Raw genomic sequence first — 20,066 nt, 5'->3', positions numbered from 1 at the left:
AATGGTAACTAGAAATCACAGAAGTATTAAAACTGTTACTATTAGTACAAACTAATGCCAGTCGGTGAAGCAGCAGAAATTTGAAAAAAATGGTAAGTAGTACAAAGATACACTGACTGGTCAAAAGTTACAGTGATTGATTGTACCTAAAAAAATGAACGATTTTCAGATTGTATCACTGGAATGGCGGTTTCAGTCAGATCAAAATATGGCATGAAAATTATTTCAGGTTTGGCATATTTAAGTGCACTCACTAAAACGAAAATTTTATACTTAATGACAGGAAAAGCCTTTCTCTCCCACACGTAATATTACCTTCACAAAATATTTAGATTAGTCTAAATGCTGTCTACTCTGCTTTTTAGTTTGACATATTCCAGAATACATACCTGTCACGATTTTTAAGTAACCACTATACTCAGTAGTGCAGGTTTATTCAGTTGCAACATCTGTCAAAGGAAATTTCAACAATAGATATCACCCATATATGAGCATATTATTTACACCTCCAGTACTCTGTCTTATAAATTCATTATTTCATTTACCAAAATTATTAAGTAACATAGTTTAGGGTAGTTCCATAAAAAATGAAACCAAAATGTATACTTGTGAAATGCAATAGATTTTGTCTTCTCATACATCAGTTCATAAATCAGAATGTATAATTTACGAAAATATTCTTCACACCGCAGTTGTGTATAGGTAACTTCGTTACTGAAAAAGAAATGATGAAGATTTATTCAAAGTGGATGAAAATTAATGCCTTCTGATACAAAATGTATTACTTTGCTATATCATTGTTTTCAATAAACCATTTAGCGGTAGATGCCTCCATGCAATTTAAAAACACTTTTTACATTCTGGAAACACAAGAACAAAATAGTTCATGGGACATATTCACTGTTACATCCATAACAAGCAAAGAGAGAAGTTTGTCCTACACCTATTAATTTCTTATTTAATGAAACAAAAATTATTATGCTCTTTTAACTGGCTATTATTGACAGAGTTCCAATGAAAAAAATATTTCAAAATATTGTAGCTGCAAGAAATGCTCTTACAGATTTAATTGATGTTTCTCTAATGTTTGAGATAATAATAAAATGAAAAAAGGTACAAAGTAAGCGTGGCAATGCACTGGATGAAATCACAAAATGTATGGCGATAAGTTTCAGAAACATGATGATACATGACATTAGGCCCCTAGTAGAAAATATCGCAGTCACTAGGACAGCTGTTTGTAAAGAGAAACAACAGAAGAAGTATTCCTATATCACAATTTCTTAAGTGTAAGAATTATTTGAAATGAGGCACCCAGATATGAAAACTGCTTTCTCGTTCTTTGTGTCTTTTAGACTATGTCTATTTCTTTCTTCCGAAATCCCAGCAAATGTTTGCATTTGCACTTATCATGATAACTTCTGTCTTCAACTGTCCACTGTCCAGCACAGTCAAGACTATCAGAAGTTTCCCAAGAAAAAGCATACAGTTTGTAAAGTGACACATCAACAAACCTTGAGTTTTGTACACGTTCTCGAAATGTGGAAATCTAAAGATGTATGAAGAATTCCTGAAATTTTTTGAAATTTGTGGTAAGATCGTATGGGACCAAATTGCTAAGGTCATCGGTCCCTAAACTTACGCACTACTTAATCTAACTTAAACTAACTTACGCTAAGGACGACACACACACCCATGCCCGAGGGAGGACTCGAACCTCCGACGGGGGGAGCCGCACGGACCGTGACAAGGCGCCGTAAACCGCGCGTCTATGCGGCGCGGCAAGAATTCCTGGCCTGATTGCCTTCTTGTTCAGATGAATTAATCAGCTAGTATCACTGGAATAATGACAAGTCTGGAAGAGTAATTAAAGTGACGCTGAAAGGTTCTGCAGATGTTGTTTTCAAAATGTTGGACAACGAGTTACAATATTTTCTTATCTACTGTTTCGCCAAAAAGAAGCAAAATTTTCTTTGAAATTACAAAAGATTAAAATTTTACAGTTAGCAAGTTAAGTTCTCCGGATTGATTTCACTGAGAACTTAATCACTGCTCATCAAGATAAAGTGCAGAGTGCTCACTGAAGTACTGAAAAGCGATTATTTACAAATAAATGGTTAATACGGCTACAATGACAGTTTCGTATACTATTTTATCTTATCATTTACAATATGATACATTATCTGGTCATGCTTCCAATCAGAAAATATTTTAGAACATAAAAAATAAATTTTCTAATGTCAAAGTGAAGGAAATATTCTCTCAATATTTCAAACAAAACTTTTTTTTTGAGTCATCAAAATTCTGACTGGTTTGATGCAGCCCGCCACGAATTCCTCTCCTGTGCCAACCGTTTCATCTGAGGGTAGCACTTGCAACCTAAGTGTCCTCAATTATTTGCTGGATGTATTCCAATCTCTTTCTTCCTCTACAGTTCTTACGCTCTACAGCTCCCTGTAGTATCATGTAAGTCATTCCCTGATGTCTCAACAGATGTCCTGTCATCCTAACCCTTCTCCTTGTCAGTATTTTCCACATATTCTTTCCTCTCTGATTCCATGCAGAACCGCCTCGTTCCTTAACTTATCATTCCACCTAAGTTTCAACATTCGTCTGTAGAACCACATCTGAAATGCTTCGATTCTCTTCTGTTACAATTTCCCCACAGTCCATATTTCACTACCATACAATTCTGTGCTCCAAACGTACATTCTCAGAAATTTCTTCCTCAAATTAAGGCCTGTGTTTGATACTCTTGGCCAGAAATTCCGTTTTTGTCATTACTAGTCTGCTTTTGATATCCTCCTTGCTTCGTCTATCATGGGTTCTTTTACTGCCTAGGTAGCAGAATTCCTTAAATTACTCTCAATTGTGACCATTAATCCTGATGTTAAGTTTCTCGCTATTCTCGTTTATGCTACTTCTCATTGCTTCCGTCTTTCTTCAATTTTCTCTTAATCCATATTTTCTACTCATTAGAATGTTCATTCCATTCAGTAGATCTTGTAACTCTTCTTCACTTCCACTCACGATAGCATCATGTCTCAGTGAAATGTATCATTGATATCGTTTCATCTTGAATTTAAATTCCACTCTTCAACATTTCTTTTATTTCCATCATTTCCTCTTCAATATGTGGGTTGAACGGTAGGGGCAAAAGACTAAATCGCTGTCTTACACCCCTTTTAATTCTAGCACATCGTTCTTGGTCTTCCACTCTTATTATTCCCTCTTGGTTCTTGTATATATTGTGTATTATCCGTCTTTCCCTATAGCTTACCCCTGTTTTTCTCGGGATCTAGAGCATCTTGCACCATTTTACATGGTCGACAAGTCCTATGAACATGTATTGATTTTTCTTCAGTCTTGCTTCTATTACCAACCGCAACGTCAGAACTGCCTCTTTGGTGTCTTTACCTTTCCTAAAGCCAAACTGATCGTCATCTAACCGATCCTGATAGTGCGATAGTTCTCGCATTTGCCGGCTCTTGCAGTCTTCGGAATTGTGTGGATGATGTTTCTCCGAAAGTCTGATGGCATGTCGCCAGTCTCATACATTCCACACACCAGAGTGAAAGTCGTTTTGTTGCCGCTTTTCACAATAATTTTAGAAATTCAGATGGAATCCTATATATCCCATCTGCCTTATTCGATCTTAAGCCATCCAAAACTCTTTTAAATTCTGATTCTAATACTGAATCCCCTATATCTTCTATATCGACTCCTGTTTCTTCTTCTGTCATGTCACCAGACACGTCTTCGCCCTCATAGAGGTCTTCAATGTACTCTTTTCACCAATCCGCTCTCACTGCATTTAAAAGTGGTATTCCAATTGCACTCTTAATGTTGTTCCCCTGGCTTTTAATTTTACAGAAGGCTGTTTTGACTTTTCTATATGCTGAGTCAGCCCTTTCGACAGTGATTTATTCGTCAATATCTTCACATTTTTTATGCAGCCGTTTCACCTTACCTTTCCTGCACTTCCTATCTATTTTATTGCTAAACGACTTGTGTTTCTGTATTCTTGTTTCTTCTGTTATCCGTTGTTTCTTCGCAGTTATCTTCTTTGTACCTACGTTTTTCTTCCCAACTTCTGTGCCTACCCCTTTTAGAGATGTCCATTCCTTTTCAACTGAACAGACTATTGAGCTATTCCTTATTGCTTTATCTGTAGCCTTAGAGAACTTCACGCGTCTGTCGTCATTCCTTAGTACTTACGTATCCTACTTCTTTGTACATTGATTCTTCCTGACTAGTCTCTTGAACTTCAGCCTACTCTTCATCACTACTAAATTGTTATCTGAGTCTATGCTAGCTCCTTGGTTCACCTTACAATCCAATATCTGATTTCGGGATTTCTGCCTGACCATGGTGTAATGCAACTCGAATCTTCCCGTATCGTGGCCTTTTCAAGTGGACCTTCTCCTCTTGTGATTCTTGAACAGATTATTTGTTATTGCTAGCTGAAATTTATAACTCAATTAATCTTTCTCCTCATTCCTATTACCAATTCCATATTCTTCAGTAACCCTTTCTTCTACTCCTTCCCCTACAACCGCTTTCCAATCCCCCGTGACTATTAGATTTTCATCTGCCTTTACGCACTGAATTACCCGTTCAATATCATATACTTTCTCTGCCTCTTCATCTTCGACTTGCGACGTAGTCATGTGTGCGTGAATTAACGTTTTCGTTGTTGGTTTGCTTCCGATTCTAATGAGAACAATCCAGTCACTGAAATATTCACAGTAAATCCCTCTGTGCCCTGCCTTCCCCATTCGTAACGAATTCTGCTTCCGTTATACCATTTTCTGCTGCAGTTGATACTATGTTGAAAAGAAATACTGGTCTTCTTTCCATTTCACTTCACTGAACACCACTATATATAGATTTTCTTGCTTCCCTATCACGTTCAAAACGACATTCAATCTCCCGACTCGTAGAACGTTATCCTTCCAGTGATTATTCAGTCTTTTTCGTGGTCACTTCCACCCTGGCAGTCCCCTCCCAGAGATCCGAATAGGGGAATAATCCACAATCTTTTGTCAATGGACACAACAGAGCGGTAACATTATGTGGGTGACGGATGTCGCATTAACCGATTAGTAATTGGATGTTTCAGCATCATTAGGTTTATAATGAGTAGGACGTTGTTAACCAAATGCGAGAGCAAGAAGATGACGAGACTAAGTACGGTTAGTACAGAGGTAACAGTTTAGTAGTCAATGCACGTAAAGCCTGATATACTCCATTGGATGTGATAGGACGGGTACTGTGAATGACGCTGCGCTGTTTTGTTGGAACAGAGACCCCACATTCGACTGTTGATGTAGCATAATAGCTGCACATCTTAAAAATTCCGAGCTATACATGGAGTATCATAGTAAATAGCCAAACGCATACAGTTGAAACTACATGATATTACAAGCAAAGAAGTCTAGTAAACTCTGGCTCTAAAATGCAGCTGTAGAACTAGGGGCACTTCTTCATCTTCTATACTGTGAAACACATTTTTTCTACTGAATAAGTGTGCATATCACTAAAGATATGCATTTTAAAGCCCATATTTACTAGACTTTTTTTGTTTCAACTGCATGTATTTATGTCATTAATTATGATATACCCTGCACTAATTGCTGGAGGTACGCAGTGGCCGAGAGTGCCAATACTAACCCCGTCAATTTACACAACTGCAGCCCACAGTCGTTTGTGACTCTCGTCTCGCATCTGGAATGGGTTACAACGCCGTTATGGCTATACTAATTTAAATGTTCTGTAGCTTCACTAAATCGTTCCAGGCCAACGGAACGAGCCGGCCGCGGTGGCCGTGCGGTTCTAGGCACTTCAGTCCGGAACCGCGTGACTGTTACGGTCGCAGGTTCGAAACCTGCCTCGGGCATGGATGTGTGTGATGTCCTTAGGTTAGTTAGGTTTAAGTCGTTCTAAGTTCTAGGGGACTGATGACCTCAGATGTTGAGTCCAATAGTGCTCAGAGCTATTTGAACCAACCAACGGAACGATACTGCGACAATGCTAGTCGCAGCCTGCATTAAAGTGGGGTGTAGTTAAAGATGTCGCGAAGGACACATTTTACATTGCAATAGGTTAGCGAACGTGCCCTCTGTAGCTATCGAATGCGGTGTCACGCAGTGGGCTTGGGATGGGCCTTCAGAGTCAAAGGTATCCTCATAGTTTTTGGTGGCCATAAGGGCAACATCTCTTCTAGAGGATAATAACCTATGAATTTCAGTAAATATCTTCATTGCAAGCGGAACTTTTATATCAACATACACTCCTGGAAATGGAAAAAAGAACACATTGACATCGGTGTGTCAGACACACCATACTTGCTCCGGACACTGTGAGAGGGCTGTACAAGCAATGATCACACGCCCGGCACAGCGGACACACCAGGAACCGCGGTGTTGGCCGTCGAATGGCGCTAGCTGCGCAGCATTTGTGCACCGCCGCCGTCAGTGTCAGCCAGTTTGCCGTGGCATACGGAGCTCCATCGCAGTCTTTAACACTGGTAGCATGCCGCGACAGCGTGGACGTGAACCGTATGTGCAGTTGACGGACTTTGAGCGAGGGCGTATAGTGGGCATGCGGGAGGCCGGGTGGACGTACCGCCGAATTGCTCAACACGTGGGGCGTGAGGTCTCCACAGTACATCGATGTTGTCGCCAGTGGTCGGCGGAAGGTGCACGTGCCCGTCGACCTGGGACCGGACCGCAGCGACGCACGGATGCACGCCAAGACCGTAGGATCCTACGCAGTGCCGTAGGGGACCGCACCGCCACTTCCCAGCAAATTAGGGACACTGTTGCTCCTGGGGTATCGGCGAGGACCATTCGCAACCGTCTCCATGAAGCTGGGCTACGGTCCCGCACACCGTTAGGCCGTCTTCCGCTCACGCCCCAACATCGTGCAGCCCGCCTCCAGTGGTGTCGCGACAGGCGTGAATGGAGGGACGAATGGAGACGTGTCGTCTTCAGCGATGAGAGTCGCTTCTGCCTTGGTGCCAATGATGGTCGTATGCGTGTTTGGCGCCGTGCAGGTGAGCGCCACAATCAGGACTGCATACGACCGAGGCACACAGGGCCAACACCCGGCATCATGGTGTGGGGAGCGATCTCCTACACTGGCCGTACACCACTGGTGATCGTCGAGGGGACACTGAATAGTGCACGGTACATCCAAACCGTCATCGAACCCATCGTTCTACCATTCCTAGACCGGCAAGGGAACTTGCTGTTCCAACAGGACAATGCACGTCCGCATGTATCCCGTGCCACCCAACGTGCTCTAGAAGGTGTAAGTCAACTACCCTGGCCAGCAAGATCTCCGGATCTGTCCCCCATTGAGCATGTTTGGGACTGGATGAAGCGTCGTCTCACGCGGTCTGCACGTCCAGCACGAACGCTTGTCCAACTGAGGCGCCAGGTGGAAATGGCATGGCAAGCCGTTCCACAGGACTACATCCAGCATCTCTACGATCGTCTCCATGGGAGAATAGCAGCCTGCATTGCTGCGAAAGGTGGATATACACTGTACTAGTGCCGACATTGTGCATGCTCTGTTGCCTGTGTCTATGTGCCTGTGGTTCTGTCAGTGTGATCATGTGATGTATCTGACCCCAGGAATGTGTCAATAAAGTTTCCCCTTCCTGGGTCAATGAATTCACGGTGTTCTTATTTCAATTTCCAGGAGTGTATAATGACATATAATAAAGTAATTTAAAATATACAAGAGCTAATTATTTTAGAACTGTGGTAGAACATTCATAATACCTTCAAATATGGCTCACATGATTTACGTACCCTCCTTTTTTTAATGAGTTGCTGCTAAAACTCTAATGACTTTTATTAAACTCTGACCTTCTTAGCTATTTTGATGGGCCTCTGGCATAGAGTTCCATAGTTTATGCAGACACACAGCTTTCTCCTATTATCTGTACTGCAAGAAGGTCCTCGCTAATTAAAGTGGGCTTGGCACGGCTGCATCGAGTGGCTACCATGACCTATCTTGTAACGTAGTTTTTGTTTGCTTTCCCGTGCAACGCCTCAGATTTGCTCCAGTTGTAGGAGGCGACCATTGCTTACAGGCATTGCCGACAGCAGCGTGAGACACCTGTCACTTGAAAGCCGGCAACAGCGGTGTCAGTGTCAGAGGTCTTCTTTCGCCGCGCGAAAGAAGCAAAAACAACTCGTACTGAAGACATGCGAGCCAGTTTGGTGCTATTCGTTATAATGCACTGCTAACATGCATAAAGAAGTTGGAAGAGGAACGGCTTTTACAGCAGAGTTGCAACCACTTCTTGTTGAGAAATGTGAATGTTGGCGTTCAGAAATACTGGGTCCTCGATTACTATAAGAACTTTTTAACCTGTTACTACGAGGGGTATTATTCAGGATTCCGAGACACCATATTATTTCCCACTCTTTTTGGCTTCATTGAGACGGCATTACGGCACCTGACTGCGATGGCCTATGCGGCTGCACGTTACCACTCTACTGGTCGACGTTGGACCTAACGTCCTGCTGCATCAGTAACCTCCCCATCGTCCATGTACTGTTTTCCGCGGAGTGCATCCTTCATTGGGCCAGCAGGTGGAAGTCGGATGGTGCGAGATCCGGGTTGTTGGGTGAATGAGGAAGAATAATCCAGTGAAGTTCTGCAAGGTCCTCTCAGTTGCGCAGACTTATACGAGTCCTTGCGTTGTCATGGAGAAGGAGAAGTTCGTTTGCATGTTTGTGACGATGAACACGCTGAAGTCGTTTCATCAATTTCCTTAGGGTAGCCGGCCGGTGTGGCCGAGCGATTCTAGGCGGTTCAGTCCGGAACCGCGCGACCGCTACAGTAGCAGGTTCGAATCCTGCCTCGGGCATGGATATGTGTGATGTCCTTAGGTTAGTTAGGTTTAAGTAGTTCTAAGTTCTAGGGGACTGATGACCTCAGATGTTAAGTCCCATAATGCTCAAATCATTTGAACCATTTTCCTCAGGGTAGTACAATACACTTCAAGTTTATCGTTGCACTGAGAGGGAGTACATCAAACAGAAGAGTTACAGAAAATAGTCGCCATGACTTTACATGCTGAGGGTGCAACTTTGAACTAATTCTGCGGAGGAGAGGTGGTGTGGTGCCAGTCTATGGATTGTCACAATCAACCTCGTGAATCGCATATAATTCCGCACAGACGCTCCTTCGTTGCTCTTCATTGTCTGCTGTTAGGCGACGAGGAACCCAGCGGGTACACACCTGTGAGTACCGCAGCGGGTGGACGAGAGCGTCAGCATTACCTACAGAGATGTCCAGCTGCGTAGCGAAATGTTTTGTTGTGATCCATCGATCACCTCGAATGAGAGTGTCTGCACGTTCCAATATCGCTGGAGTCACAGCTTTGTGCTGCCGGCTGGCACGCGGTTTGCGTGACCTTGTTTCGATGATGACAAACGCCTCGCCCAGCGATTCAACGTGGTTTTTTTTTTTTTCACTACCAGTTCTCCGTAGACATTCTGAAAGCGCCTGTGAATATTTGCGATGGCCTGGTTTTACGACAAAAGAGACTCAACGACAGTTTTCTGTTGGAACGCACCTCCGTTACAGACGCCATTTTGAAGACTGCGTATACTGCCACCACCTGTCGGAATTTTATGAAGCTATAGGGGCTGACGAGGTTATATTCCAAGACGTCCCACACCAAATTCCGCATTTTTTCAAGCGACACTGGCCGAGAAAAGAAATCTGTTGCACTACTTATTGAACGTCCCTCTTAGGTGCACGCGGAACCGTGCGACTGCTGCGGTCGCAGGTTCGAATCCTGCCTCGGGCATGGATGTGTGTGATGTCCTTAGGTTAGTTAAGTTTAAGTAGTTCTAAGTTGTAGGGGACTGATGACCACAGCAGTTGAGTCCCATGGTGCTCAGAGCCATTTGAACCATTTTTTTCTTAGGTGCACGATCTATGCTATGTTTGTCCTCGCACAATAATATTTCTGGTGTGATTTCCTGTTTCCTCTGTTTCAGATTCCGTGCGATACACGTCGAGCTGTGCGTGGCTCACGCTCGGGCCATCTCTTATTTTAGAGCCTGTTTTTTCCGTGTTGTCACCTCGTTTTGTTAGTTTTAGTTTCTGTTGTCACTGAGTTGCTGCTTTGTCTGCCCGTCAGCGGCAGCAGCAGCGCCTATCGATATAACACTCACGTGTTATCATTGCTGCACTGCTATGGCTTCCCGGTTGTGGCCTGTCGTGGAGGCAATTGGAACACTCCAGGAGGGCAGTTAGGACCTGCCAGTCGTGGTATTGGAACGCGGCACTGGTTCAGTCAGGTTGGAGTAGCAGCAGTGAGGCCTGGATGCCCGTGGCTCGCCCGACCGATGCCGCCACGCATCACTTCAGCTGGGGACGGTCTTCATGGATCGTCGGTCGGTCTTCCTGCTGGACGACGTGAATTGGCTCGCCGATCGTTTATGGGTTGGCTGCGTGTGTGTGTGTTTGTGTGTGTGTATCGACTCCCGATTTGTCTTCGTGATTGCACAGCCACCGCTGAGTGTCGTTCAAGTCTTTGTGCGAGTGTTTGTCTAACTGTGTGTGTAGTTGGTGTCATTTCCACTGACAACTTGTTTCAAATCTTGTCGGCGTACTGGCAGTGAGTCGGTCGGTTGGAGCGGACCAGCAAGCAAGTCTCCGCGCGGCGCAGTCGGCTTGGCCCGCTGGCGGTCTCTACGCAGTGTCGGAGCGTGTGGGGGCTGTGCTGAGTGCTGCGAGGTTCGTGGCTCACCGACCCAGGACATGAAAGTTGACTGGTGATTTAATTACCGAAGCCACGTCTGTTCACGTTGTCCCCTTGGTTGGTGGTTCGCTGTTGGCGGTATTCCTGGGAGCACCAGCGAGTGTTCGAGTTGGTGAAGATTTAGTTGCCGTGTGGTGGAATTAACTATATTTTTCGGTTTGAAATTCAACTGCACCAGCGGAATTTTCTGCCTTGTGGCCGTTGGTGTTCTGGTTACCTGCCCTGGTCGCTGACGCAAATTCAGGCAGTGTCCTTTCCTCAGATGTTGTCACTGTCCAAAATGGTGTGTAGTTTTTGACGGCTTAATGTATTTTTGGTTGTGGGCCCCTAGGTCTGTAACTTTTTGGCTTTGGAATTCTCGTATACTGATCGGTGGTTAGCAAGTAATCTTGTTGGTGGGTCCCTGACTGTCTCTTCGTTGTGTTGCCGGCGGATCGAGTATAGTTGGGACGACTTCTTGTCTCACCTAAGTGAACGTTGAGATTTCAAGGGCAGACCGAGCCCCCCCCCCCCCTGGAAACTTGTGAGCGCCATTGCCTATACTGCCTTTCTTGTAGGCGCTTAATTGTGTATTTTTAATGGCTCATAGCCGATGGTTGGAATTTGTATGCTTGTAATTGTGTTTTCACAATAAAAGGCCTTCAGTCGTATTAAAAGTAAGTTTTTCTAAATTGGGCAAGTCTTACATTGAGGATAAAGCCGTGGGCTTCCTGTCTGTTGAAAATTTACCATTTTTGAATTGTTTTTTAAAAGGCATGGACCCTCAGCCGCTTTTAAGTTTTAAAGTTCTTACTTATGAAGCATTACAGTCTTTCAAGATAAAGCTGTGGGCCTTCTGCCTGTTGAAAATTTATCGTAGTTGTATTGTTCTTAAAATGATGGGCCTTCAGCCGCTTCAAAATTTTGGATTCTTACTTATCAAGTCTTACATCACTTGGCCTTAAATACTATTTAAGGTTAAAAGCTTTGGGCCTCCTGCCTTGGAAAATTGGTTGCAGTTTTTTTTTAACAAAGGTCTTCAGACATTTTGGAGTAAGTTTTCTTATTGGTCATAAAGCTTGGGCCTTCTGCCTATTGAAAGTCTATAATAGTTATGTTGTTTTAAATTTATCGGCCTTCAGCAGCTTTTAAAAATCTTAATCTATCTGACTAGTCAAGTCTTACATCGCTTGGCCTTAAATACTATTTAAGGTTAAAGCCTAGAGCCTTCTGTCTCAAAGAAAAAAAGTATTTATAGCAGTTGTATTTCATTCATGGGCCTTCAGCCGTTTCAGAATTAAAGACGTTTTCTGTCGGTAGTCAAGCTTAGATGTTGCGCTGTAATGTTTGTACAACTAAATAAAGTTTTATGTTGGAGTGTAACTGACAGTCGCTAATTCTGGCCCCCATCCACAATTGCTACCACTTGTCCTGTCCTGCGGGTTTAGCAGGACGTCTCACACGTGCTCGGAGAAGGGTTCTGTGGCAAGATTGGTTGAGATGGATGTAGTGCCAACAGATATTTCTTTGTTCATGTGTTACAGCTTTCAGCGATGGTTACATTTTTTCAAGGTGCAGTATTGCAGAATTTTAAACTCTCATTGTGTCACTGACTATACCGAATGGAAAAACAAGTTTAACGTTACCGGTCTTTGTTCGTTTATATCCACAACACTTTTATAAGGTTTAATCATGAGGTGGTCTTATATGTGTTAGTACGGCTTGTGTGTGTTGTGTTCCCACTCTGCTGTAGCCTGTGGCACTGTCTCCAGTGGTTACAAGCTCCTTTCTCTGTCATAATATATCACATATAAACAGTCACACTTTGTAAACTATGATGATGTCTGCTGCAAAGTACGGCAGTTTATATGTCATGTATTACGCCGGAGAAAGGAGCCTGTGAGCACTGGAGGCAGTTCTACAGCCTACCCCTAAGACGTAACAGAACACACACATTTCGTACTAGCACATGTTAATCCCCTGACGATGCAAGTTCAAAACTTTGAAACGCGTTTTTCATATTAATAAACAGTGAGTGGTAACGGTAAAACTGTTATTTCATTCGACCCCAGTAACAGTCACGGCGAAGTCCAGTTTAAAATGTTCGCATTTTAAATTATTGATTATACTTACTGCTCATCTTACAATCTCTTTGTAGTTATGACATGAATAATTCGCGGCACGTTTTTCTTCCTGCCCCGCCCGACAGGTTAAGGCGGCGGTATCGTGCTGGTGCTGGGCTAGGAGGTACGGTTAGCAGGGCTTGTTGCCCATCTGGGGACACTCGGTTCTTTGACAGGGCGAAGCTATTGGGAGGAGAACAGTCTCCTGCTCCGCTGTCAGCGTGGACACACTTCCTGGAAGCGGATGCGTGACCGCCGGCAGCGGTCGAGACGGCTGCGAACTCGCCGGTAGTCAGAATGGGGCGTAACCGGGCTGGGGCAGCGGCAGAGATTGTCGAGGTGGGCCACGCTTGGAGGTATGAGCAATGGAGCAGGAGGTGCGGCGTCAGCAACATGGGCCTCCGCCGGTAGCCCTCGTACATGCTGCTGACAAGCCAGGCCCCTACCAGGGCATTGGCCCGACCCGTCTCAATCAGCTGTAGCTGTCACAGCTGCTGCGGAGTTAAGAGGTTCGCATTACATCGGTCAGGTGGTGGACAGTCGAGAACGGGAAGCCTGGTCAAAAAAAGGTTCAAATGGCTCTGAGCACTATGGGACTTAACATCTGAGGTCATCAGTCCCCTAGAACTTAGAACTACTTACACCTAAATAACCTAAGGACATCACACACATCCATGCCCAAGGCAGGACCGTTGCGGTCGCGCGGTTCCAGACTGAAGCGTCTAGAACCTCTCGGCCACACCGGGGAAGCCTTGTCCCAAGCTGGTGCGCCGAGGAGCGAAATCTATGGCTCCACTAACGGTCAGTGTGGGGTGTGGCCACTGTGTGGACATAAACTACTCAGTGGGGTAGTCGATGTCTTTTCCCGCTTAAGACGATTGCGATCCCAGAGGAGATGCAGACACATTACAAGAGAAGCACCGTCAGGACGCTTTAGTAAGCGACATCGACAATTTGGTCAGTTCAGTGATGTAATACAGTGTATAGTGAAGAGTACATGCTGTGCATTCAGTGTGACAAGTTATTATAATATTCCACAAAGAATATATGGGTGTACACTGCAGAATGATGGCTCGCTGGGCGTGCGGTTGTTTTGTCTAAACGAAAGCCATACTGATCTTGTTAGTTATTCTCTGTGCGCGTGATTCATTCTGTATGTGCCATCGTACAGAAAATAAGAATTGTGAAACCTGCATAGGTAATATTGCAGTGAGCTGATAGTTGTTCAAATGTGTGTGAATTCCTAAGGGACCAAACTGCTGAGGTCATTGGTCCCTAGACTTAAGCACTAGTTAAACTAACTGATGTTAAGAACAGCACACACACCCATGCCCGAAGGACGACTCGAACCTCCGACGGGAGGGGCCGCGCAGTCCGTGACATGGCGCCTCAAACCACGCAGTCACTCCGCGCGGCTGAATTGATAGTAGCGTTCCTTGGATGAGTAATGATTGATGTGCTCGTAGACCTAGATTTAGTTGAACGCTAAAGTACGTAAGCCCTACTTAGCCCAGAGAGCTGTCTTCCGATTTTTTACCTGTTCCAAGTAACTGTTTGTGCAAGTTATTTTCATTTGTCATTTTGGTGTTTGTGGCTAAGGGTCATAAAATACGAACTACTGTTACTGCTGACCCAGTTTTTCTTACGGTGGCGAAGTCTATATTAAACATTTTTAGCATTGTGCGGAAGAAATTTTATGTTGTTATTCTCTTATTTCATGCCCAGCCTTCAAGAACTATAACTGAGCTGAGGTTAAGTTCAGTTGTATTACTTAGTCAGTTTTCAAGAAGGATATTTTATGTTTAATACATTATAAAATTGAGTCCACGCTTGCACAGCCCTTAGACACAATCACACTCCATACAAATCCTACTCTACAGATTGCTTACAATAAATTTATTTATTTTCTAATTCCTAGTATGACAGTAAAAGAAAGGTAAAGTCTTTAATTTATTTCTTGTTTTTAAGCTTTGGTAGTTCATGTGCATTTTGTCTCAATATTAACACTTATTTGTAGATAAAGAAAGTCAAAATTTAGTGGTTGAAGAGCCGAAGCTTACTTATGCTATTGTACCCAGCGAAAGAATGGGCTGAATGGAGTGGACGACAAACAGAAGAGAAAATTAAATAATATAAAATAGGATAAAATAAAAATAAAACAAAAGACAAGGAAAATAAATTACAAAAAAATGTCATGGTCACTGCTTGTAACATGCAGAACAAGCGGGTTCAAATCATGGGGCGCCTTCAGTGTTTGCCAAGGAATGTTCATTACACGTTCTTTATATTAGAATGTTTTCTCTAAAATCATTTCATCGTCACTGATTTCATCGCACTTCAGTGTGCTTAATTAAATGTTGATGGTGTTTGAACAATGGGACAGGCGTCAAAATTTTGTGGCAGATGATGTGATCTACGTCTAAATATTCTTCGGATTATTAGATTAGATTAGTTTTACGTTCCATAGATGTTGCTGAGGAGATCCTCGTGGATGTGGAACATGTCAATTTTTTAAAGCAAAAAATAACAATACTAATAGTATGATTTGTTTCTATTAAAAAATTCGTCAATGGAGTAGAAGGAGTTGGCCACTAGTAAGTCTTTCAGGCTCCTTTTAAATTGATCTTTATTTGTAACTAAATTTTTTATGTTTGCTGGCAAATTATTGAAGATAAGTATTCCGGAGTAGTGGGCCCTTTTTGAACTAAAGTGCTTTTAAGTCCTTGTGCAGATCATTTTTGTTCCTGGTATTGTATGTATGAACTGAGCTGTTTGTTGGAAAAGAGATATGTTATTTTGGACAAATTTCATTAAGGAGTAAATATACTGAGAGGCAGTAGTTAGTATACCCAGTTCTTTGAAGAGGTTTCTACAGGACGTCCATGAATTTACTCCACAAATAATATGTAGTACACGCTTTTGGACTTTTGTTTGTCTTGAAGAGTTACCCCAAAATATTATACCATATGACATTATGGAATGAAAGTAGGCAAAGTATGCAAGCTTTTTCATTTTGATGTCACCTATGTCTGCTAACACTAATTGCAAATACAGATTTGTTAAGGCGTTTCTGCAGTTCTGTGGTGTGCTCTTCCCAACTGAATTTATTATCAAGTTGTAATCCCAGGAATTTAAGACTGTCAACCTCTTCTATCTGCTCTTCTTCATACTTTATGCATATGCTGGGTGGAAACCTCTTACAGTTTCTGAATTGCATATAGTGAGTCTTTTCGAAGTTTAATGTCAGTGAGTTGGCTTTAAACCATTCATTAATATCCATGAAAATATCATTAGCAGATCTTTCTAGAACTACACTTGACATACTATTTATTGCAGTACTTGTGTCATCTGCAAACAAAACGAACTCTGCTTCTGGCAGTGTAACTTATGAGAGATCATTAATGTACACAAGAAAAAGCAATGGCCCTAAGATGGATCCTTGTGGGACACCACATGTATTTTCTTCCCATTCTGATGATGACTGATGACTTAATTCACTAATCCCTTGCACTTACACCCTTTGTTTCTTGTTAGCGAGGTATGACTTGAACCATTTTGCAGCGCAGCCCGTGATACCATAGAATTCTAATTTATTTAAAAGGATGTTGTGGTTCACACAATCGAATGCCTTTGACAAATCACAGAAAATACCTGCTGCTTGTAATTTGTTATTTAATGAATTAAGTACATTTTCACTGTAGATGTAAATAGTCTTCTCGATATCAGAACCCTTCAGAAATCCAAACTGTGTTGATAATTTTTTTTTTTGTGGGCAGGTGGTTGAGAAGCTGCCTCTACATTACTTTTCTAAAATTTTTGAGTATGCTGGCAAGAGTGAAACCTGTCTGTAGCTTGATGGTATATCTTTATCCCCTTTCTTGCATAGAGGCTTAACATCTGTATATTTTAGCCAGTCAGGAAATGTCCCAGTTATAATTGACTGGTTACACAAGTAACTTAGAATTGTACTAAACTCACAAGAACATGCCTTCATTAACTTTGTTGATATTTCATCGTAACCACTAGAATGCTTTGTTTTCAAAGATTTTATTACGGAAGTTATTTCTTTTGGTGAAATGAGTGACACATTCATGTACCTGAAGCTATTTGTGAAGGCTGGTTTCAGATATTCAAGGGCATTATTTACTGATCCTGACAATCCCATTCTATCAGCAACGGGTATAAAGTACTTGTTAAATAGATTTGCCACACTGTGCCCATCGGTTACTAATGTGTCATCTACCCATAATGCTATTTGCTCGTGTTCCTCTCTGGTTCACCAGTCTCCTCTTTCACTATATTCCATATTGTCTTTATTTTGTTCCCTGACATTGCTATCTTCTTCTCGTAGTGCATTTGTTTAGATGTCTGAATTACTTTTTTAAATCTTTTACAGTATTCCTTGTATTTAGCTAAAACATCGGCATTGGAGCTATTCTTGGTCGACAGATACATTTTCCTTTTTGTCTTATAGGAAATCTTTATTCCTTGTGTAATCCATGGTTTTATTATAGATTTCTGTTTAATTTGAGTAACTTTTACAGGAAAACAATTTTCAAACATGATTCTGACATTGTTCATGAATGTCTTATATTTTTCATTCATGTCATGAGCACTATAAAAATCTTTCCATTTCATATCTTTGAGCAGTTTTCTAAAACACTTAATTTTTGGATGATCGACTACTCTCCTGTACTCAGATTTAGCAGTCTTGATAATCTGCTTCGAATTTACATCTAAAACAAGGAGCTGCATGTCATGATCTGATAGTCCATTTATTACAGGTTTACTTACCATTCAGTGTCAACAAATACATATTACTTGGGAAAGTGAACCGTAGGTCCGGCCGTAGTGGTGACAAGAATGCCCACGTGACCAGGTACAGCCGTCCTTCAGAGCAGAGCGCGCTTTTACGTCGCTGTGCAAGCGGGTAAAGGCAACGCAAGTAATGCTTTCGTTGGGCAGACGCTCCCTTTTTCTGTTAACAACGTTGTAGCTGTTGACGGTAAAGAGACAGGCATTAATGCCGACAAAACTGACAGAACGTTGAAGCAATAAGTTAAAGCTAAGAATGACGACGGTTTGTGCATTAGAACAGGAGGAGCAGAACGCTGGGTGGAGTCGAATTTGTATAGCTGCCTAAAAGAAGGGGAAGAGCTAAAGGGCACACAGTTAATATCTCACTGATGGTATGGAAAAAAGTGTTATTAATCAATAATTTATGTAACATTACGAATAATAGAAATAAATAGCATCTTAAAGCAAACTTCACAGTTTATGTCGCTCAAAACTGAATTTCACTTCTAACAAAAGAATTCTTAGATAAAAATTATTTCATCTCTTTGAATTTATTTTAAAATATGCCAGAATAAGTAAATCATTATGTGAGAACGACATGACATTAGTTCAAAAACGTCATGTTGCATTAGTTGTTTAGATATGTATGAATCATCACGGTTAAATGGCCACTGGATTATTGAGACGAAAGCTTACAATCATAGACATTACACTTTACACTTTACATCAGTGTTGTCACAGAGATAGGATACAAGGCGTACTTATGGTGTCACCGCCAGACACCACACTTGCTAGGTGGTAGCTTTAAATCGGCCGCGGTCCATTAGTACATGTCGGACTCGCGTGTCGCCACTGGCAGTGATCGCAGACCGAGCGCCACCACACGGCAGGTCTCGAGAGACTGACTAGCACTCGCCCCAGTTGTACGGACGACATTGCTAGCGACTACACGTACGAAGCCTTTCTCTCAATTGCCGAGAGACAGTTAGAATAGCCTTCAGCTAAGTCCATGGCTACGACCTAGCAAGGCGCAGTTAACCATATCTGGAGAGAGTCTCACTTGTATTAACCAGAGCAATGTACAACAAGAAATTAAAGTTAAGTATACGCGAAGCTCCGTTCTTTTCTTTATAGCATTCATAGAGTATCCTGTTTCAGACTTAACGCAAGACGGCGTGAGTTGACGCGTGCCCTTTCGGCTACTTCTCAGTGTGGCGTAGCTATCTTGTTACGCCACAACAGTTTGGCGACGAGTGTAAACGTGTTCTTTCTCCTTGCTTAAATTAATTGTGTCATGGCTTCGCCACATTCTCCAGATGTACTGTCCGAATTTTATCGCTTGCAGAATCAGCAGACGCAGGCGTTATTGGATGCCCTTGGACAGCTCGTCCAGGGTCAACGTGCACTGCAAAACGATGCGGCCGCCGCCGCTTCATCGCTACCGCAGCCACAACCCGCAGTTGCACCACCGTTCCGTGCTTTTCGTCCAGACGACGAAAGCTGGACGGAGTGGTCGCGACATTTTGGATTTCATCTCGCTGCCTACAGAATTCAAGGTAATGAGCGGCAGCCGTTTTTGCTTTCGTGTGTAGGTGTGTCCGCCTACCGTGTGATAGTGAAATTGTTTCCCCGACGCGACGTAGCAACTCTGTCATACGAAGAAATTTTGTCTGCTTTAGATGCCTATTTCAAGGAAACAGTAAATGTCGTTGCAAAAAGGTATGTGTTCTTTCGTACAAAACGTACGGCCGGTCAGACTAATAGGGAGTGGGTTGCAACTTTGCAAGGACTTACTAGGGATTGTGCATTTGAATGTGACTGTGGACTCCCTTATTCAGATACTATGGTGCGTGATGCAATAGCACAGAACGTTTCTGATGTTCGTATATGGGAACAGATTTTGAAACTCGTCAATCCCTCTCTTCAACAAGTGATAGACATATTGGATAGGCAAGACACACTTGACTTTGCTCAGGAATCATTTGAAACTTCGCCAGCTGTGTGTCACATTAACCGGCCCGCCGGGCGCGCTGCACGGGCCGCTCAACAGCCCTCGCGCACGTCCGCGCAGCTGCGGCCTAGCTCTCAAACACGTGTGCCGCGTAGCCAAGCAAATGCAGTGAAATCATGCCCGCGGTGTGTAACTCGACATTCGCGTGACAATTGCCCGTCACACCAAGCTATTTGCTTTTACTGTCATACGAAAGGACATGTTCAAAGTGTTTGCCAGAAAAAGCTCAGATCAGACAATCACAACCATTCCCGGCCCTTTGCTTCGCGCCGGAATAGAAACAAGGACAATCCGGCTCGTGAACATTCGCCCATGGACATTCATGTTGTTAATTCCACCCCGTCCAGTGCCACTATCTCAA

Source organism: Schistocerca nitens, chromosome 1 (assembly GCF_023898315.1).
Source record: "Schistocerca nitens isolate TAMUIC-IGC-003100 chromosome 1, iqSchNite1.1, whole genome shotgun sequence".
In the NCBI taxonomy this organism is placed as follows: Eukaryota; Metazoa; Arthropoda; class Insecta; order Orthoptera; family Acrididae; genus Schistocerca; species Schistocerca nitens.
This window is presented reverse-complemented; position numbering follows the sequence as displayed.